Consider the following 23875-nt stretch of genomic DNA (forward strand, 5'->3'; position numbering starts at 1 on the left):
CCAAAACTTTTAGATAGATAGCTAGATAGATAGATAGATAGACAGACAGACAGAGAGACAGACAGATAGAAAGACAGACAGATAGACAGACAGTTGGATCAATAGATAGATAGGTAGACAGAAAGACACACAGACAGGTAGATAGACAGACAGACAGAAAGACAGACAGACTAATAGATACACAGATAGACTGACAGACAGACTGACAGACAGACAGACAGACCGATAGATAGACATGTAGACAGACTGACAGAAAGACAGACAGACTGACTGACAGACAGATAGACAGACAGACCGATAGATAGACATAGACAGACAGACAGAAAGACAGACAGATCGATAGATAGACAGATAGATAGACAGACAGACAGACAGAAATACAGACAGATCGATAGATAGACAGACAGAAAGACAGACAGACAGACAGATAGATAGACAGAAAGACAGACAAACCAATAGATAGACAGATAGACAGACAGACAGACAGACAGATAGATAGATAGACAGAAAGACAGACAGACTAAGATAGACAGATAGACTGACAGACAGACAGACAGACAGATACTTTATTCATCCCGAAGAAAATATAGTGCATTTTTTTTTTACTTGCATGCTACATTCTTTAATACACTATATGGCCAAAAAATATTTGGATACCTGACCACGAGCTTGACGGACGCCCAATTTAAAAAAACAAACAGTATTACAACAGACAGACCTCTATGTGACTGGCCATAACAACAGCCAGAAGGCTTCTCACAAGACTGTGGGAATTTGTTCCAGTGCATTCCAATGTTGGTCAGTAGGGCTGAGGTCAAGGCTCTCTGGATACTAGAGTTTCTTTAAACTAATTTATTACACCTGTTAGCAACGGTTGTGGCTGGAACACAAATGTATTAATTAGCATGGGTGTCCCAATACTTTTTGTCCATATAGTATATATTTTTTGCTACCTTCTCTCGTACACTAAATGGCTGAAAACACTCGGACACCTGACCATGAGCTTGACAGACATCCCGTTTCAAAAACAAATGCTATTAAAATAAATAAATCAGCTAGAACAACAGCCACTCGTCACAAAACGTATGTGTGTCTGTGGGAATTTGTGCCCATTCATTCAAAAGAACATTTATATGGCTGGACACTGATGTTGGTCAAGAAGGTCTCAGTTGTTGTTCCAGTTAATTCCAGAGATGCTTAGTGGTGCTGAGGTCAATTCAAATATGAGAATCAGTGTCCCAATACTTCTTGTCCATATAGTGTATTTTTGGACTTGCATATACTATATCGCCAAAAGTATTCGGACACCTGACCATGAGCTTGTTAGACGTCCCATTTCAAAAACAAATGGTATGAAAACAGAGAGACCTCTATGTGACCTTTTCAGCTATAACACCAGCCAGAGAAGGCTTCTCACAAGACTGAAGTATGTCTGTGGGAATTTGTGCCTATTCATTTAAAAGAGCATTTGTATGGCTGGGCACTGATGTTGGTCAAGAAAGCCTCAGGGCTCCTCGAGGACAATAGAGTTTCTTTAAACCAAGCATTTCTTAATGCCTTTATAGGTAGTTGGCGCCCAGCAGGTAAGATACTGGACTGGTAATCGAAATGTCACTGGTTCAAGTCCCAAAAACAAATGTTATTAAAATTAAGTGACCTCTATGTGATTTTTTTCAGCTATAACAATCAGGCTTCTCACAAGACTGAAGTGTGTCTGTGGGACGTCCTATTTCAAAAATAGAGTGATCTCTGTGACCTTTTCAGCTAGAACAACAGCCACTCGTCACAAAACGTTCGAGTATATCTGTGAGAATTTGTGCCCATTCATTTAAAAGAGCATTTGTATGGCTGGGCACTGGTGTTGGTCAAGAAAGCCTCAGGGCTCCTCGAGGACAGTAGAGTTTCTTTAAACCAAGCATTTCTTAATGCCTTTATAGGTAGTTGGAGCCCAGCAGTTAAGTAAATGAAATGTTGTCCCATCAATGCCAGGTTGCCACTGTTGGACCCTTGAGCAAGGCCCTTAACCCTCAATTGCTTAGACAATATCAGACATCCCAAGTGTCCCTGATGCCCGCAAGTCAGATAAAATCTCCCGGAATCTAGAACGAGCGGCCAAGAGCGACACACACACACACACACACGCAGGCGACACAGACTTTTTCCCCCGATCGCGTATTAAATCCGTTATCTGATATACAATTTAGTGCACTATGTAGGAACATAAATCCGTTATCTGATATACAATCTAGCGCACTGTGTAGGGAACATAAATCAATTGTCTAATATAATGTCTAGCGCACTATATAGGGAATATAAATCCGTTAGCTGATATACAATTTAGTGCACTATTTAGGGAACATAATTAATTATGTAATACACTATCTAGTGCACTATGTAAGGAACACAAATCATCATCTAATTATACTTTCTAGTGCACTATGTAGTGAACATGAATGCGTTATCTAATACACAATCTAGTGCACTGTGTAGGGAACATAAACCAATAGTCTAATTCACTATCTAGTGCACTATGTAGGGAACATAAATTAATATCTAAAATACTATCTAGTGCACTATGTAGGGAAGATAAATTCATATCTAAAATACTATCTAGTGCACTATGTAGGGAACATAAATCCGTTATCTGATATACAATTTAGTGCACTATGTAGGGAACATAATTAATTATGTAATACACTATCTAGTGCACTATGTAAGGAACACAAATCATCATCTAATTATACTTTCTAGTGCACTATGTAGTGAACATGAATGCGTTATCTAATACACTATCTAGTGCACTGTGTAGGGAACATAAACCAATAGTCTAATTCACTATCTAGTGCACTATGTAGGGAACATAAATTAATATCTAAAATACTATCTAGTGCACTATGTAGGGAAGATAAATCATCATCTAGTTATACTTTCTAGTGCACTATGTAGTGAACATGAATGCGTTATCTAATACACAATCTAGTGCACTGTGTAGGGAACATAAACCAATAGTCTAATTCAGTATCTAGTGCACTACGTAGGGAACATAAATTCATATCTAAAATACTATATAGTGCACTACGTAGGAAACATAAATCCGTTATCTGATATACAATTTAGTGCACTATGTAGGGAACATAAATCCATTATCTGATATACAATTTAGTGCACTATGTAGGGAACCTAAATCCGTTAACTAATACGCTACCTAAAGCATTATGTAAGAAACACAAGTCTATTATCTAGTACAATATCTAGTGCACTATGTAGTACACATTAATGTGTTTGTGACGCGAACAGTTAGCTTAGTAGCTCAGTTAGCAGCTCCTAAAAGTTCTGTTATCACCCATATACTTTGGTGTGTGCGAGAGGTTTTTTATCTTTTTTTTTTTTTTTTGGGGCTTGGGGGGTTGGGGTCGAGGTCTGGATCCAGGGGTACCTCCCTGAAATGAGTTTTTGTAACTTGGGATGTCTGCAAAATAGTGTTACAGTACTGTGAGTCGCCTTGGATAAACGCATCTACATTTGCTACCAAGTTGGAAGCACATAAATTCCTTTATATAATTGATTTATTACACCTGTTAGAATTGTTGTGGCTGAAAAACACAAATTCATTAATTAGAAGACGTGTCCCAATACTTCTCTTCATGTAGTGTTTCTTCACCTTGAAACTATAGTTGAATAAAAAGCTCTGGTACGCAGTTTAATTACAGTAAATAAAACGCAGCTCTTAATCATACAGACTGACATGTTTAGAATTCCTGCTTAATGAGAAAGCTTTGTGTCCTGTGCAACTTATTTATCACATCTATTGTCCTGCTGGGGGTCCTGAGGTTGTGTTGATATGCCTGCACTGACCTCTAGTGACTGGTGTTCAAGCTGCAAGGAGAACTCAATTGCAAGTGTCAGCTTTCTCCAATGCCCTCTGTCTTTTGTCCCCTGTAGCAGTCTAGTCCCTGATAATACAACCCAAAATTGATTGATTACAGACAGGATGAACCTGAGATATTTCATGTTTTATCTGCTCGACTTCATTTCATTTATTAATAAACATCCATTCCTGCATTTCAGGCCTGCAACACATTCCAAAAAAAGTTGGGACAGTAAAGCATTTACCACATTTTGTAATGTTGCCGTTCCTTTTCACCACTTAAAAGAGGTTTTGGCACCGACGAGACCAAGAGATTTAGTGTTTCAGCTTTTATTTTGTCTCGTTCTTCCTGCAAACACGTCTGACAGACATGACAGACCCTGGTACTGACACCGCCCCATACCATGACAGACCCTGACTTTTGGACTTGTTACTGATAACAGTCTGGATGGTCCTTTTTGTCTTTGGTCCGGAGCACACGCCGTCCATTTATTCCAAAAAAGACCTGGAATGCAGCTTCATTTGACCACAATACACGTTTCCACTTTGTCATGGTCCATCCTAGATGCCTCTGATGCCTCCTATGCCTAGATACCTTGCCAAAGTAATCCCTCACCCATGTGGTTATATCAGCTATTGTTGAGTGGCGGTTCTTGATGCAGTGCCGTCTGAGGGATGGAAGATCACGGGCGTTCAGCTTAAGCTTGCGCTCTTGGCCTTTACATACTGAAATTCCTCCTGATTCCTTGAATGGTTTAATGATATTATGCACAGTAGAGGGGGGAATATGCAAATCCCTTCCAATCTTTCTTTGAGGTTCATTGTTTTTAAACATTTCAATCATTTTCTCACACATTTGTTGATAAACTGGATCCTCTGATCATCTTTGCTCATCAGAGACTCAGTCTTTCCTGGATGCTGCTTTTGTACCGAACCATGATTACAATCACCTGTTTGACATCACATCATTATCTTTTTTTCACCTTATTACTAGCCCTAAATTGCCTCAGTCCCAACTTTTTCTGGAATTCAAGGAAGTTTCCGCACTTTTTTAACTTTATTTATTAAGAATTTAAAAAATCCTGGTCACCTTACTTTGTGATGCATTTTTCCATGCATTTTACCAACTTTTTAATGCCATCAGCAAAAAATGTTTTTGGTTGAGCGTGTAGCCACTGATGCAGCGCTGCTTTCACATCATCATCACATGAAAATCTTCTTCCCCTTAAAGCTTCTTTGAGCATCCAAAAAGGTGAGAATCAGATGGAGCTAAATCCAGACTATAAGCGTCTCTCAGTCTCTCAGACATGACCAATTACTCCTCCTACTACACCCTCACCACTTATAACCAAAATATAAAAGTGCGGAAACTTTTTGAAGATCCCTTATAAATATTACTATGTATTTAGACCTAATATCATATGTGTAAATAGTTATAGTTATACTTATTATACTAACCATATATATATATATATATGTATATATATATATATATATATATATATATATATATATATATATATATATATATATATATACTGTATATATTTACTCTATCTATCTATCTATCTATCTATCTATCTATCTATCTATCTATCTATCTATCTATCTATCTATCTATCTAATCTATCTAATATAGATCTATATCTATCCATCTATATAGAATATAGATCTATCTGTCTGTCTATCTATCTAATATAGATCTACAGTATATCTATCCATCTATCATCTATATAATATAATATAGATCTATTTATCTGTCTGTCTGTCTGTCTGTCTGTCTGTCTGTCTGTCTGTCTGTCTGTCTAATATAGATCTATATCTATCCATCTATATAATATAATATAGATCCGTCCGTCTATCTATCTATTTATCTATCTATCCATCCATCCATCCAAGATCTTCATCAATCATTGCTTGGTGATAGTGCTAGTTGACCATATGCAATGTGGAATGTAGAATGGCCAATGCAAACAATCAGTGCTTCAAAGGAAAGTACATCTTAAAGCTCAAACAAAGTGTCTCTTCTTTCCTGCCCAACAGCCACTAAGCCCATTGTAATGTAAAGCTTGCTTGACTGGTGGTTTTTATAGTACAGGCTAGTTTTAGTGGGTGAGGCTTGGAGATCAGTATACAAAATGTTTTTTTTTTTCATCTTGGGCAGCATTTTTAGGGATCTAAGCATTAAGACCTGCTTCTTCTTAAGAGAGCATAGGATGATGTAGAATGCGTCTATGTAGAGAGCTCACTAGGTTTTGAGACAGATCCTTAAAGCAGCAAATCCATCTTCTGCATGCTTCAAAAGGTAGAAGGAACAAGGGAAGAACAAATTTCTTACTCACAGTGACTGGAGGCAACGCTCAAATCCAGGTCACCTGGACCCGTCCTACTGTGTCACTCAAAAACTTTCATTCAGACAATCCAATTAAATGTGGATCAGATACTTGAGAAAAGGCAATATTTGCTATCATTTGATTAGTGCAAATATTTGATCTAAAAAGAAATTAAATTTCTCTTTCAGCTCTGCGCTCGAAGGGCACACTTTGCCCCACAGTGCCGCGCAGTGGACACGTCTACATTTAAAAAGAACGTCCACCGGTCCACCGGGGATGCCCAGGATGACTCTGACTTTACAGCAAATATGACATCTCATTCCCTCTCCTGCCCCTCGACGGAGTACCAAAACCGGAGTCTTTTTTTTTCTCCGCCCCGAGCCGAGGGAAACTTTCGGAGGGCACTTTGACAGGTTGCTGGGCTCCGAGTGCCCTTGCCCACGTTTACAAATGATCTCGGTGCCGCTGTTACAGACGATCCTGTTTGTAAGGGCCTCCTGTGATTGATAGCTGGCTCGACGGGTCCTGCAGCAGCCGGGAAATAATTGAGATAACAGTCCAATGAGCTGATAGCAGGGGGGGACTGGCACAATGAGATGTCTGATAAGATTTGCATAGTGCAAGGGGAACGCGGTCCCAAACAGCCCCCATAAATCACAGGCTTTAGTGCAGCCGAGCTGAAGGGCATGAAAATGATCCCCGGTCGTCAAATATCCTGCAGTTGGTTTTATGGCATGTCGGCGCAGATTGAGCATGAAACGCCGTTTCTCTTCTAATGATTAGAAAGACCTAAAAGAAAACAGCAAGGTCAAACTGCTGTGGAAAATGTTCACCAGCAACAGCTGGTATACAGTGGTTTGCATATACCCAGAGGAAACATGTACACTGTATGTCCAAAAGTATGTGGACACCCTCTAAATGATTAAGGTCAGGTCTTTAAGACACAATCAATGCATTGTAGGTGTAAAAAATCCTTTTTTTTTGCAGGAAAAAAAGTTCTGCAAAGCCCCTGTGCACCTAGTAAGACATAGTTTGGTTAGAGGAACTCCAGCGGCCTACACAGAACCCAGACCACAATGGGATGGAAACATAGTGGGATGAATATGAATGTCGATTGTGAGGCAGAACTTCTCATCCAAAATCAGTGCCTGACTTTAAAAATGCTTTCATGATGGAAACCAGTAGGAGGGAAGCATTTGGAGGGAAATTTTAGGAGGGTAACATTTGGAGGGAAACTTTAGGAGGGAAACATTTAAAGAAAACTTTTGGAGGGAAACATTTAAAAAAAACTTTTGGAGGGAAACATTTGGAAGAAAACATCTGGAAGAAATCTTTAGGAGGGAAACTTTAGAAGGGAAACATTTGGAAGAAAACATTTGGAAGAAATCTTTAGGAGGGAAACATTTGGAGGGAAGCCTTTGAAGGAAGCTTTTGGAGGAAAACTTTAGGAGGGAAACTCTGAGGGAAACATTTGGAGGGAAACCTTTGGGGGAAGTTTTTGTAGGAAAACTTTAGGAGGGAAACTGTCTGAGGTAAACATTTGGAGGGAAGCCTTTGGGGGGAAGCTTTTGAAGGGAAACATTTTGAGGGAAACTTTTGGAGGGAAGCCTTTGGGGAAAACTTTCTGAGGGAAACATTTGTAGGGAAACTTTTAGAAGTAAACATTTGGAGGGAAACTTTAGAAGGGAAACTTTAGGAGGGAAACATTTGGAGGGAAGCTTTTAGAGGGAAACTTTCTGAGGGAAACCTTTGGAAGAAAACTTTTGGATGAAATATTTGGATGAAAACCTTGGAAGGAAACATTTGGAGGGAAAGTTTGGAGGGAAGCTTTGGAGGGAAACCTTTGGAGGGAAGCCTTTGCGGGGAAGCTTTTGGAGGGAAACTTTCTGAGAGAAACATTTGGAAGAAAAATTTGGAGGGAAATATTTGAAGGGAAATTTTGGAAGGAAACATTTGGAGGGAAACTTTAGAAGGGAAACATTTGAAGGGAAAATGGAGTGAAACTTTTTAGGGAAACGTTTGTAAGAAAACTTTTGGAGGAAAACTTTAGGAGGGAAGCTAATAGAGGGAAGCTTTTAAAGGAAGACTTTCTGATGAACGTTTATTATGGGGAATTTTTTGGAGGGACATTTAGGGGAGAAACTATCAGAGGGAACATGTCAGAGATAAGCTTTCAGAAGAAAACCTTCAGAGGGAAATGTTTGGAGGGAAATTTTCTGGGAAACACTTTCAGCAGACACAGGTGGTTCAGCTCTGAGTGTCCTTGTCCACATTTACAAATAATCTTGGTTCTGCTTTTTTTTCACTGGTACAGACGATCCTGTTTGGAAGAACCTCCTGTGATTGATAGCTGGCTCGACAGGTCCAGCAGCAGCCGGGAACTGAGACAGTACCATTAAATATCATTACTTCTTCAGAAGTTGTTCACAGAGTGAACCTGAGTGCAGAACACCAGCTGAGCTCATAACGTAAATACTAAATCACCCGAAGGTCTTCTTTTATTTCTAAACACAAAGTTCTATAGACGGAGCTGAATTATTTTCACCCGGAAGGCTGAGAAATGCAGTTGCAAGTGTGAAGGTCAAGTCTTGAAAATGGGATCCTTGTACTTTCTTTCATAATTGTGCTCGGCTTCTTCTCGTGGCAGCTGAGAGCAGCTTTTATGCTCTCCAGACAAGGTCAAGTCCCGTTTTTAAAGTAATTAAGGAGCTGAATTCTGTGATTTAGTTTGTGGAATGAGCACTTAATCATGCATGAGCTGCAGCAGCTAGTTTAGTCCACAATGCAGCTTAGCAAGAGAAAAAGAAAACAAGTACAAACACACACACACACAGGCTCAGGCATTAGTGACGTTTGAGTACGGTACTGGACTAATAATTGGAAGGTTGCTGATTCAAGACACACTACTTGACAGTGGTAGCATAGAGGGTAGAGCATTGGTCTATCAATAGGAAGATTGTCAGTTCAAATCCAGCCTCTACTATGCAGCTACTGTTGGGCCCTTATGCAAGGCCCTTAACCCTGTCTGCTCCAGGGGTGCATACAATGGCTGACCCTGTGCTCTGACCCCAGCTTCCACACGATGTGTATATACACCGATCAGGCATAACATTAAAACCACCTCCTTGTTTCTACACACTGTCCATTTTATCAGCTCCTCTTACCATATAGAAGCACTTTGTAGTCCTACAATTACTGACTGTAGTCCATCTGTTTCTCTACATACTTTTTTAACCTGCTTTCACCCTGTTCTTCAATGGTCAGGACCCCCACAGGACCCCCACAGAGCAGGTATTATTTAGGTGGTGGATCATTCTCAGCACTGCAGTGACACTGACATGGTGGTGGTGTGTTAGTGTGTGTTGTGCTGGTATGAGTGGATCAGACACAGCAGCGCTGCTGGAGTTTTTAAATACCGTGTCCACTCACTGTCCACTCTATTAGACACTCCTACCTAGTTGGTCCACCTTGTAGATGTAAAGTCAGAGACGATCGCTCATCTATTGCTGCTGTTTCAGTTGGTCATTTTCTAGACCTTCATCAGTGGTCACAGGATGCTGCCCACGGGGCGCTGATGGCTGAATATATTTTTGGTTTTAATTGGTGGACTATTCTCAGTCCAGCGGTGACAGTGAGGTGTTTAAAAACTCCAGCAGCAGTGCTGCTGTGTCTGATCCACTCATACCAGCACAACACACACTAACACACCACCACCATGTCAGTGTCACTGCACTGCTGAGAATCATCCACCACCTAAATAATATTTAGTCTGTGGTCATCCTGTGGGGGTCCTGACCATTGAAGAACAGCATGAAAGGGGCTAACAAAGCATTCAAAAAAACAGATGGACTACAGTCAGTAATTGTAGAACTACAAAGTGCTTTTATATGGTAAGTGGAGCTGATAAAATGGACAGTGAGTGTAGAAACAAGTAGCTGGTTTTAAAACACATATTTGAGCTTTAAAAGCCCCTGAATATCAGAGATCCACAGATAAATCCAACAATAGTTTCAAAGCACGACGTCTTCGCTCTGTTTCTAAAGCTCTCCATACAGAAACGTTTCTAAATGAAATCAGTAAAGCTGTTTGACCCCCAACAGTGGACAGATGTAACTTTTCATGTTTTGCCTAATAACACTGTTCTGAGGAGCACAGATCACGCAAAAACAGCTGGATTGTGTCAGTGAATAATAGAAACATTCACAAAACAGGAGACAGGTTAAGAGGACACTGTACACTGTCCTCACGTCCTGGCAGCAGTACTTCAGCTATTCTGAGAAAACGGGAGTGTGTTTCTGAAACATGTTTTGTTGTGATTGAGGACATTTGTTATTGGCTTTGTTACTAGCGTCACATAAAAGTAAACGGTATCCATAAGAAAATGTGTTTACTTGTGTTGCTGGTGCGTGTGCTGGTGTATGTGAAATCTGCAACTTAAACATTGTACACTACAATTCAAATTGTACATACAGTGTATCACAAAAGTGAGTACACCCCTCACATTTCTGCAAATATTTCATTATATCTTTTCATGGGACAACACTATAGACATGAAACTTGGATATAACTTAGAGTAGTCAGTGTACAACTTGTATAGCAGTGTAGATTTACTGTCTTCTGAAAATAACTCAACACACAGCCATTAATGTCTAAATAGCTGGCAACATAAGTGAGTACACCCCACAGTGAACATGTCCAAATTGTGCCCAAATGTGTCGTTGTCCCTCCCTGGTGTCATGTGTCAAGGTCCCAGGTGTAAATGGGGAGCAGGGCTGTTAAATTTGGTGTTTTGGGTACAATTCTCTCATACTGGCCACTGGATATTCAACATGGCACCTCATGGCAAAGAACTCTCTGAGGATGTGAGAAATAGAATTGTTGCTCTCCACAAAGATGGCCTGGGCTATAAGAAGATTGCTAACACCCTGAAACTGAGCTACAGCATGGTGGCCAAGGTCATACAGCGGTTTTCCAGGACAGGTTCCACTCGGAACAGGCTTCGCCAGGGTCGACCAAAGAAGTTGAGTCCACGTGTTCGGCGTCATATCCAGAGGTTGGCTTTAAAAAATAGACACATGAGTGCTGCCAGCATTGCTGCAGAGGTTGAAGACGTGGGAGGTCAGCCTGTCAGTGCTCAGACCATACACCGCACACTGCATCAACTCGGTCTGCATGGTCGTCATCCCAGAAGGAAGCTGACGCACAAGAAAGCCAGCAAACAGTTTGCTGAAAACAAGCAGTCCAAGAACATGGATTACTGGAATGCCCTGTGGTCTGACGAGACCAAGATAAACTTGTTTGGCTCAGATGGTGTCCAGCATGTGTGGCGGCACCCTGGTGAGAAGTACCAAGACAACTGTATCTTGCCTACAGTCAAGCATGGTGGTGGTAGCATCATGGTCTTGGGCTGCATGAGTGTTGCTGGCACTGGGGAGCTGCAGTTCATTGAGGGAAACATGAATTCCAACATGTACTGTGACATTCTGAAACAGAGCATGATCCCCTCCCTTCGAAAACTGGGCCTCATGGCAGTTTTCCAACAGGATAACGACCCCAAACACAACCTCCAAGATGACAACTGCCTTGCTGAGGAAGCTGAAGGTAAAGCTGATGGACTAAACCCAATTGAGCACCTGTGGCGCATCCTCAAGTGGAAGGTGGAGGAGTTCAAGGTGTCTAACATCCACCAGCTCCGTGATGTCATCATGGAGGAGTGGAAGAGGATTCCAGTAGCGACCTGTGCAGCTCTGGTGAATTCCATGCCCAGGAGGGTTAAGGCAGTGCTGGATAATAATGGTGGTCACACAAAATATTGACACTTTGGGCACAATTTGGACATGTTCACTGTGGGGTGTACTCACTTATGTTGCCAGCTATTTAGACATTAATGGCTGTGTGTTGAGTTATTTTCAGAAGACAGTAAATCTACACTGCTATACAAGTTGTACACTGACTACTCTAAGTTATATCCAAGTTTTATTTCTATAGTGTTGTCCCATGAAAAGATATAATAAAATATTTGCAGAAATGTGAGGGGTGTACTCACTTTTGTGATACACTGTACATTGCTAGTAGGAGAAACAATACGATGTGAATTAGGACACAGCCATACATACCGGTATAATGAATAGAGCTAGACGGGACAAGAGTAGCGGACACACACGCAGAGATGTTTCCAATGCCGTTTAATAATAACAAAAGACAAGACAAAGTTACACAAGACAGGTTTAAACAAAACAAGACACACACACGAATTAAGCAAAGCAAAAATGCTGAGCTAACGGTAATCGCTAAACACATGAAACAGGAACCTAAACCCCTAAACTACACTAACAAAGAACATAGACTGAACAAAACATGAACAGGACTAACTTTAAACAAGACTCATAAACATGAACATTAGTAAACAAACAGGAGCTAACGGGCGGCACGGTGGCTTGCACTGTCACCTCACAGCAATAAGGTCCTGGGTTCGATCCCCAGGTGGGGCGGTTCGGGTCCTTTCTGTGTGGAGTTTGCATGTTCTCCCCGTGTCTGCGTGGGTTTCCTTCGGGTGCTCCAGTTTCCTCCCACAGTCCAAAGACGTGCAAGTGAGGTGAATTGGAGACACGAAATCGTCCATGACTGTGTTCGATGTAAATTTGTGAACTGATGAATCTTGTGTGATGGGTGGCTGCCATTTCTGTCATGGATGTAGCCAGGGAGTGTGGAACATGACGTTAAAATCCTAATAAACAAACAAACAAACAGGTGCTGACAGACAGGAGCTAACAGACAGGAGTGAGCAAGGTCAAAAACCAAACCAAATCAGTCTCCACCTGACCCAAGTTCCCTTCTTAAAAGCCTTCAGTTTATTACCTCAGACGAGGTGCAGCTGAGGACAATTAGCAGGGGACCAATCACCAAAGAGTGCTCCTGGAGAGAGGGGCGTGGCACATAGGCACATAGCACAGAGGCTGATTTGTGACAACTGGTAGGCTATTGTATTTTCTGTATACTAGATATAAGAGCTGAAAACCTGATATATTATTAAACTACACTGCCGACACCCAAAGAGGGGGAAAAGGCAGCAATGTTTCAAAATGAAGATTTATCATCCCTAGATCCTAACTTATTATGTATATTTTCTGGTCACGTTTATTTGTTTTGCTCACCCAATGTAATTTTCCTTGTACCCACAGTCTCTGTGCCTCATTGAGCATTCATTCGCTCCAGGTGGAGGTCTCTCTATTTAATAACGGTTTTCCCCCCACAGTCGGTTCCTGCTTTTGTTTCTTTATGAATCTTTGATGACGGGCTCGGTTCGGTCCGGTTTCCTGCTGGTGCAAATGTCAGCTGTATTTATCTTCTTTCCAGGGAACTCGGTCAATGTTGTGGCACTTTTCAAATAGAATAAATATAAAAAGAGGGAACTCAAGACAATCCTGATGTGAAGTGAGTTTCCTTTACTTTAATGATGCTAAACCTCTTTACTGTTTCTAAGAGCTTGCTTCTCGCATACCAGTGGATTGAGTAGCTGGCCCTATTGTGACAACCATTTTTATTCTGGCCCTATTGTGACAACCATTGTTACATTACTGGGAGGTTTTTTTGTGCTGACTTGAGTCCCACTGAGATGTCCATGCTGGAAAATTCTCCAATGTTTGTTACAATTAATGGTGGCAGAACCAATTATTAAATTTAGAGGGGCGTTTACTTTTTCAGTAATTGCCAGGTGCTCCAGGTTTCTTCCACAAGCCCATAGACATGCAGCCAGGCCAATAAATCGGACCCATCACGACCCTGACTGGAATAAAGTGGTGGATGAATAACCAGGTTTTCATTATTGAGTCCGTAAGCAACAGTGGTTTGATTGTTTTTAGGTTAAATGTGGTCAGACAGCTGCAGTCATTAAAAAGTACATGGAACGGTGGTCAGTTGTAGCCTAGTGGTTAAGGCACAGGACTAGTAATCCAAAGATTGCTGGTTCAAGCCCCACCACTGCTAGGTTGCTGCTGTTTGGGCCCTTAAGCAAGGGCCCTCTGAGCCCTCAGTTGCTCAGACTGTACACTGTATCTGTAACGTAAGTCGCTTTGGATAAAGGCGTCTGATAAATGCTGAAAATGTAAAATGTCGGTTTTCCTGATGTAATTCAAGAGTCACTAAAAACTGATCTGCAGAAATGAAAAGCTGCTGGACCAAAGGTGTCACTGTCACAAGGCGGCACGGTGGCTCAGTGGGTAGCACAGCAAGAAGGTCCTGGGTTCGATTCCCAGGTGGAGCGGTCCGGGTCCTTTCTGTGTGGAGTTTGCATGTTCTCCCCGTGTCTGTGTGGGTTTCCTACCACAGTACAAAGATGTGCAAGTGAGGTGAATTGAAGATACTAAATTGTTCATAACTGTGTTTGATATTAAAGACCTAAACTGATGAATCAGTAACTACCGTTCCTGTCATGAATGTAACCAAAGTGTAAAACATGACGTTAAAATCCTAATAAATAAATAAATAATAAACAAGAAAAACGTCCCAATAAAAACAGCTCAAGCTTTATAGTGGTGGTTTTGGATCAGGTGCTTCTCTCTTGTGAATCGGTCTCTAATCTCATGGCAGTGATCCATCACGTTGATTCTGACTCCTGGTGTCCATATGAAGAGTGTTTCTCCTGAACATTCTGTCCTCCGTTTGGGTCCTTAGTCTTAATTGTTCCTCTAATTGTATCCATCCATCTTGTTGCTGGCTGTCCTCTTTCTCATTTACATTCAATTATTTCATGCATGATTGTCTTTTCCAATGACGTTCTGTTCATAATGTGTGCAAAAAATTTTTTATTCATAAATAAATAAATAAATAAAATAAATACAATTATAGATAACAAATAATAAATTAATTAAAAAAAAATAATAATAAAATTAAAAATTCTGGGTAAAATAATAATAATAATAATTAAAAATCTCTAGGTAAAAACAATAATAATAATAATAATAAAAATAAATTCTAGGTAAAAAATAATAATACAATTAAAAATTCTGGGTAAAAAATAATAAACAAATAAAAAATCTCTAGGTAAAATAATAATAATAATAATAAATTCTAGGTAAATAATAATAACAATAAATTCTAGGTAAATAATAATAATAATAATAAAATAATAATAATAAATTCTTGGTAAAAAATAATAATAAAATAAAAAATTCTGGGTAGAAAATAATAAGAAAAAAATAAAAAATAAAAATTATAGGTGAAAAATAGTTATAAAATAAAAACTAAAAAAGAATAGGAATCATCCACCTCTAACACCTGTCCAATATTAATGCAGCCCAGTATGTGATAGGCTTAGATTTCATGACTCCACAAGGTACGACAATGTTAAAATGCTTCTTTATCACATACTCATTCCTCTGCCCTAAATTAAAGGTTTCGTTCCCATAGGATGACATGGAGCCACCACAAAATTTAGCTTGGTGTCAACATTTGGTTATATTTTATTCTGGCCTCTGCATGAACCTGGACAGAGGCTCTAATACCCCTATTGATCAGGTATGAACTGTTATCTTCTGGGTTGGACCCATGACAACTGCAATATATTTAAAATCTGTAACACACTTAGATACCATGAAAAATGACATTTAAAAAATAGAGATGAAAAATGACGGTGTCCGTTTTTATCATTATACACAATAATAATGAGCATTACCAATCATATTCACTGCACTGCAAGATCTGATGCTGTGATACACACGACAGCTGACATCAAAACTAATCAGACAGTTTCATCATTTATAACCACATATAGAAACAATCCCGGCAGAATCATTAATTGTGGACACGATATTGACCCAGACTTGGATGGGTTTGGTTTTGGTGCCCCCATGAGGAACCACAGTGAAGCAATCACAGAAAACAGTAAAGGAAAAGGACAAAAGAACTGTCTCACACACACACACACACACACACAACACACACACACACACACACACACACACACACACACACAACACACACACACACACACACACACATTAGTTTTAACACGTTATGGCCGTCCTCGGTCATGAGTGGAGGTCAGCAGCAGTAGAGGTGAGATGTGATAGAGTATTTAGATACAACAAGACTGGGAGGAAAATTGAGGGTAAATGTATGGTACATTTACCAGAGAACACCAGAGCTGGGATCTCAAATACATCGTAATGAGTCTCAGCTCTGCCTGTCGGCTGGGCTGAGCAGCCGCATGAACAACGATTGGCCTGTTGATCATATAGGGGTGGGATATTAAAGCCAGATAGGGACTCTCTCATAACTAATGCAACTATGACCTCTGCTGGCTGATTGATGGTGCCTGCACAGAGAGGAGGAAAAGAGTGCTGTCAGGGTGTGTCTCTCCGTACACAGTGCTGATCCACATTGCACTCATCAAAGTGTAGGTGACAAGATGCATACGACTGCTGCCCTTGTGTCGGAGGGGGCATGGGTTAGCTTCATTCTCCTCAATCAGAGCGGGGATCGGCATTGGTGGAGAGGAAGCATGAAGCAATCGGGCAATTGGACGTGCTAACAGTCGAGAGAAAAAGGGAGAAAATGCATAAACAATATATATTTATATGAAAAAGGTCTTTCCCTGATTCTGAGACAGTGTAGGTCCAGGTTTCCGGCCCTATACCTATCCATTTGGTTTTATTAGTAAAAAAAAAAAAAAATAAAAAAAAAATTATAGATAACAAATAATAAAAAATAAAATAAAAAATCTTTTAGTAAAAAAATAATAATAATAAATTCTAGTTAAAAGATAATAATAAAATAAACAATTCTGGGTAAAAAATAATAAAAAAAAATAAAAAAATCTCTAGGTAATAATAATAATAATAAATTCTAGGTAAAATATAATAATAATAATAATAATAATAATAATAGTAATAGTAATAATAATACATTCTGGTAAAAGATAATAATAAATAAATAAAAATCTCTCTGTAATAATAATAATAAAAATAAATTCTAGGTAAAATAAAATAAAACATCTGTAGGTAAAGATAATAATAATAATAATTATAATAATAATAAATTCTAGGTAAAAAAATAAAATAAAACATCTCTAGGTAAAAATAATAATAATAATAATAATAATAATAATAATAAATTCTAGGTAAAAGATAATTAATAATAATAATAATAATAATAATAATAATAATAATAATAAATTCTAGGAAAAAAAAAATAATAATAAAATAAAACATCTCTAGGTAAAAATAATAAATAAAGAAGAATAAATTTTAGGTTCTGAAACAGCGTAAACATAGGGGTTATTGTCAATACCGTGATAGCTCCGCATTCTAGTGAAATAGCTCTACTGATGGACTTTTTATGTTGTTTTTATTGTTTAGGGCTAAACGCTGAATTGAAAGATTATCTGACCATAAATGCATGTGTTAGTTGTCTTGTTAAATATAAAACTGTCTGTTTATTTATTTAAGTTCAATAACATACAGTAGTTGCATGGTTATTGATGCATTTGTTAATACGAGTTAATACTCGGGACACTTGCACATCAAAAACTACCTATTTCATTTATGTAATGGCATACACAGGATTTTCACCTTTACTTGCATTTCATATTTATATATTTTTATATTTTCTATAGTTTTTATATTGCACAAAACTGCACCTTTTTAAAATTACAATGTAAATTGCACATGCTAAATGTTTACAATGTTTTCTATGTTTACAGGTATGAATGTGTGTGTTAGAGAGAGTGAGCTGTGTGAATAAGATTGTCTGTATTGTATTTTTCGTGCACTGCAAGCATCTGTGTAACCAAAAGCAAATTCCTTGTATGTGTGAGCATACTTGGCCAATAAAGCCCGATTCTGATTCTGATTCTGATTCTGATTTGTCAAATATTTAAACCCCCACTTTATACACATCACCATGGTGTGGTCACCAATCACAGATATGGTCACCCTAGGTCATTAAATGCATTAAAAAATCTTCTTTTACTTGGCAGGTCCAAACTGGTAGGGTGTTTTTTGTCATAAGGACCCCCTCAAACATTAAATTTTGAACTGAAAATCACTCGTCTCCCTTTAATCCTCGATTGTGGCTTTAAATGATTAATCAGGCCGAATGTCGTCGTGCACTTTTTCATTCCTCTGAGCCTGGCACTAATGAGTTTAAATGAGGAATGTGGTCTCTCGCACCATTTTCCTCCTACAGCTACGAAACGTAATATCATCGAGTAGCTAATGTGTGTAGAAGAGAGGCACGATCCTCCCCTGCAACCCCAAAATAATCAAATCTGACAAAGCTTGGGTTGTTATTGCGGTCCGAGATTCAGTCCCTGTGAAGAGGGCTGGAACAGCGTACCGCAGTATAACGGCGCTAAAATCACCTTCATTTTCTTTAATAAGGCTCAAATGTACAGTGTATCACAAAAGTGAGTACACCCCTCACATTTCTGCAGATATTTAAGTATATCTTTTCATGGGACAACACTGACAAAATGACACTTTGACACAATGAAAAGTAGTCTGTGTGCAGCTTATATAACAGTGTAAATTTATTCTTCCCTCAAAATAACTCAATATACAGCCATTAATGTCTAAACCACCGGCAACAAAAGTGAGTACACCCCTAAGAGACTACACCCCTAAATGTCCAAATTGAGCACTGCTTGTCATTTTCCCTCCAAAATGTCATGTGATTTGTTAGTGTTACTAGGTCTCAGGTGTGCATAGGGAGCAGGTGTGTTCAATTTAGTAGTACAGCTCTCACACTCTCTCATACTGGTCACTGAAAGTTCCAACATGGCACCTCATGGCAAAGAACTCTCTGAGGATCTTAAAAGACGAATTGTTGCGCTACATGAAGATGGCCAAGGCTACAAGAAGATTGCCAACACCCTGAAACTGAGCTGCAGCACAGTGGCCAAGATCATCCAGCGTTTTAAAAGAGCAGGGTCCACTCAGAACAGACCTCGCGTTGGTCGTCCAAAGAAGCTGAGTGCACGTGCTCAGCGTCACATCCAACTGCTGTCTTTGAAAGATAGGCGCAGGAGTGCGGTCAGCATTGCTGCAGAGATTGAAAAGGTGGGGGGTCAGCCTGTCAGTGCTCAGACCATACGCCGCACACTACATCAAATTGGTCTGCATGGCTGTCACCCCAGAAGGAAGCCTTTTCTGAAGTGTCTACACAAGAAAGCCCGCAAACAGTTTGCTGAAGACATGTCAACAAAGGACATGGATTACCGGAACCATGTCCTATGGTCTGATGAGACCAAGATTAATTTGTTTGGTTCAGATGGTCTCAAGCATGTGTGGCGGCAATCAGGTGAGGAGTACAAAGAAAAGTGTGTCATGCCTACAGTCAAGCATGGTGGTGGGAATGCCATGGTCTGGGGCTGCATGAGTGCAGCAGGTGTTGGGGAGTTACATTTCATTGAGGGACACATGAACTCCAATATGTACTGTGAAATACTGAAGCAGAGCATGATCCCCTCCCTCCGGAAACTGGGTCGCAGGGCAGTGTTCCAGCATGATAATGACCCCAAACACACCTCTAAGACGACCACTGCTTTATTGAAGAGGCTGAGGGTAAAGGTGATGGACTGGCCAAGCATGTCTCCAGACCTAAACCCAATAGAACATCTTTGGGGCATCCTCAAGCGGAAGGTGGAGGAGCGCAAAGTCTCGAATATCCGCCAGCTCCGTGATGTCGTCATGGAGGAGTGGAAAAGCATTCCAGTGGCAACCTGTGAAGCTCTGGTAAACTCCATGCCCAGGAGAGTTAAGGCAGTTCTGGAAAATAATGGTGGCCACACAAAATATTGACACTTCAGGAACTTTCACTAAGGGGTGTACTCACTTTTGTTGCCGGTGGTTTAGACATTAATGGCTGTATATTGAGTTATTTTGAGGGAAGAATAAATTTAAACTGTTATATAAGCTGCACACAGACTACTTTTCATTGTGTGAAAGTGTCATTTTGTCAGTGTTGTCCCATGAAAAGATATACTTAAATATCTGCAGAAATGTGAGGGGTGTACTCACTTTTGTGATACACTGTATGTGTCTCTTCTGTATCTGCTGCTTCTGGCAACATCCTGGTACTTTTGGCCTGGTGTCAGGTGAAGGGCTGATGCGATCAGGCTGGGTTCAAATCTCTGCATGATGCTGGTGAGCTGTGTGCTCACCTTAATGAGGAGGAGAACTTGGCTCTAATTAGGCATGAACAAATAGACGCTGTGTGCGACTCCTGATCCTAACCATGATCCTTTGCTGCTCCCGTGGGTCACCTTCAATGTCTCTGCAGCAGTAGGAAGACTGGGTGTATGGACTTGTATAGAAACACTCACTTCTTTATTCAGTCATGTAGAGGCACTTTAAAGTAGCCAATCTATCTTCTGCATGTAAAAGGGAGTGCATGGGGAGAACAAGCCCCCCCCCCCCCCCCTCTCAGACATAGCTAGTCACGCCCAACCCTAGGTCTCAGCAGTAGATGGTTAGCATATTTTAGCGCACCACCACCCGAACGCCCATCTTTAGTCATTTGACTTGACTTTAATGTGTTCTCTGGACAGTCTCTATCATAGTGCTAGACTTCATAAAGAGCTGGACTAGCAGCTGGTTCACATTTAGGTGACCATGCGGTGCAGTGGTCTATTATGCTAGATTCAGGTTCGAATATCTGCGGTGCTATCAGTCGACCTGCTGTCTACACAGACATGATTGGCAACGTCTAAGTTGAGTTGATGGCCGAAGCCTACGATGGATTGGTGCTCTGTCCAGGGTGTGTTCGAACTTTGAGTCCAATGATTTTGAATGGAATTGGACCCACCGTGACCCTGACCATGACAAATCACTCACACTCACTCACTTTCTTAACAGCTTATCCAATTAGGGTGGCTGGGGGGTGCTGGAGCCTACCTCAGCTTTTCCATGGGCGGCGCAAGGAACACAGTAGCACCCTGGACGGGGCGCCAGTCCATTGCAGGGCAGACACACACACACACACACACACACACACACACACACACACACACACACACACACACACACACACACACACATACACACCCATTCACCTATAGGACAATTCAGTGTCTCCAATGAACCTGACTGCATGTTTTTGGACTGTGGGAGGAAACCGGAGCTCCCGGAGGAAACCCACGCAGACACGGGGAGAACATGCAAACTCCACACAGAAAGGACCTGTACCGCCCCGCCTGGGATCAAACCCAGGACCTTCTTGCTGTGAGGCGACAGTGCTACCCACCGAGCCACCGTGCCGCCCCTTATTTCATTACAACTATCCAATTTTTGTTAGGGGCTACACACAGTCACAGTATTGCCCTACCTTGATTAAACATCCTGCATTTGAATTCATTTAATTCTTGTAGGTGCGGGGCTACACATCACACTCACGAGGTGTGACCCGTCCTGTTAACTACAAACAAGCAGTTTTAAGATCAGTAATACTATGTAGAGGGTGAAAATGTGTGACATGGCAACATTAACTAAATGTCCAGCTACTGTAAAAAATTACATCTGTAATTTTGTTCCTCACATGGGTTCACTTGGGTTTTCTCTGTACTCTGGTTTCCTCCCACCTTCCAATAACATACTGGTGTAGTAAACTGATGTGTGAGTTTGTGAGTTTGTTCCGAAATGAATGAGAATAAAAATGTACGTTACCAATAACAGCACCTTTGGCTTCTACAATTATTCATAACCATCATACAAATGAGGTTAATCAAGCACATTAGCTTTCATCTGAGCAAAGAATGGGCTCTGAAATGAAATCTCTTTAATCCCCGGTGCACAGCACAAATTAAACACATTCCTCATATTTGATTTATGAAGATTAAGCAGATAGTCTGTGCTGCAGAAAATGCAAATTAGCACAAACTCTTTAACCCCTGAGAATTGGAAAGAAATATATTATTTACATTTAAAGATATTAAGGAAATTATATGCTTCCAACTTTGCAGCAACAGTTTAGGGAAGGCCCTTTCCTGTTCCAGCATGACTGTGCCCCTTTGTACAAAGCAAACTCTATAAAGACATGAAGAAAATCTCGGTTTAAAGAAACTCCAGAGTCCTGACCTCAGCCCCAATCATCCGTTCTGGAATGAATCGGAACATCAACTGAGGCTTTCTCGACCAATATCAGTACCCAGCCATACAAATGTCGTTTTGAATGAATGGGCACAAAAAAAGCTCATAGTCAGGTGTCCAAAAACTTTTGGACATATAATGTAGTTCCCAGAGACCTTGGTTCAATCCTCGCCCACAGTAAAGTTACTGTCTATGTGGCTAAGTGGGTAGCACTGTCGCCTCACAGCAAAAAGGTCCTGGGTTCGATCCCCAGGTGAAGCGGTCCGGGTCCTTTCTGTGTGGAGTTTGCATGTTCTCCCCGAGTCCGCATGGGTTTTCTCCGGGTGCTCCGGTTTCCTCCCACAGTCCAAAGACATGCAAGTGAGGTGAATTGGAGACACTAAATTGTCCATGACTGTGTTCGATATTAAACTTGTGAACTGATGAACTCTGTGTAATGAGTAACTACCGTTCCTGTCATGAATGTAACCAAAAGTGTAAAACATGACGTTACAATCCTAATAAACAAACACAAAAAACTTTGGTTCCTGTCCAAGTCACAAAACATGCAACAGGTGGATTGGCTACTTTTTTGACCCTGTGTGACATCGTTTGAGGCTTTCTTGACCAACATCAGTACTCAGCTATACAAATATTTTGACTGCATGGGCACAAGTTCCTACAGACAAACTTCAGAATCTTGATGAGTCGCTGTTATTGCTGAAAAGATCACACTTTAATTTTAATACCATTTGTTTTTAAAAATAGGACGTCCAGCAAGCTCATGATCAGGTGTCCAAATACTTTTGACCATAAAGTGTAGTTCCTTATTAAGTACTTTGGTTTCTGTCCAGGTTAAAACATGCAACAGGTGGATTGGCTACTTAGTTACCCCTAGGTGTGACATCAGTTGAGGCTTTCTTGACTGACATCTTTACCCAGCCATACAAATGCTCTTTTGACTGAAAGGGCACAAATTTCCACAGACATACTCCAAAGTCTCGTGAGAAGCCTTCTCAGATAAGTGGCTGTTGTTCCAGCTAAAAAGACCACATAAAGGTCACTACAGTGGTGGCCTAAACGGTGGAGCTTTGGGCTATCAACTAAAAGGTTGAGAGTTCGAATCGCAGCCCTTACCGCTCTCTGCTCCAGCGATGCTGACCCTGCGCTCTGACCCCGTCTTCCAAACAAAACTGGGATATGCGAAGAAAATTTTTTGTTGTACTGTACGTCTGTATATGTATATATGACAAATAAAGGCGTTCTATTTTATTTAAATACTATTTGTTTTTGAAATGGGACGTCCAGCAAGCTCATGCTCAGGTGTCCATATACTTTTGACCATAAAGTGTGTATATATTATTACAACATAATTATAAAAACTGGACTGGACAGGCAGCTAATTTATCACAGGGACACAATTACCCATTCACTCACCCACACAGTGGCAATTTTGGGAAGTGGTTCGAACCCAGGATCTCAGTTCATCAGCTTCTATCATTTCAGTTCATGTGAAGCGTTAAAGCGCTTATTTATAGTAGGAGTGGGCGTGGTTTGTGTATCCAGGCTCCTCCCCTTGTTCTCGGGTCTCTTCTCTCTCTGGAGATTCC

Source organism: Trichomycterus rosablanca, chromosome 4 (assembly GCF_030014385.1).
Source record: "Trichomycterus rosablanca isolate fTriRos1 chromosome 4, fTriRos1.hap1, whole genome shotgun sequence".
Taxonomy (NCBI): Eukaryota; Metazoa; Chordata; class Actinopteri; order Siluriformes; family Trichomycteridae; genus Trichomycterus; species Trichomycterus rosablanca.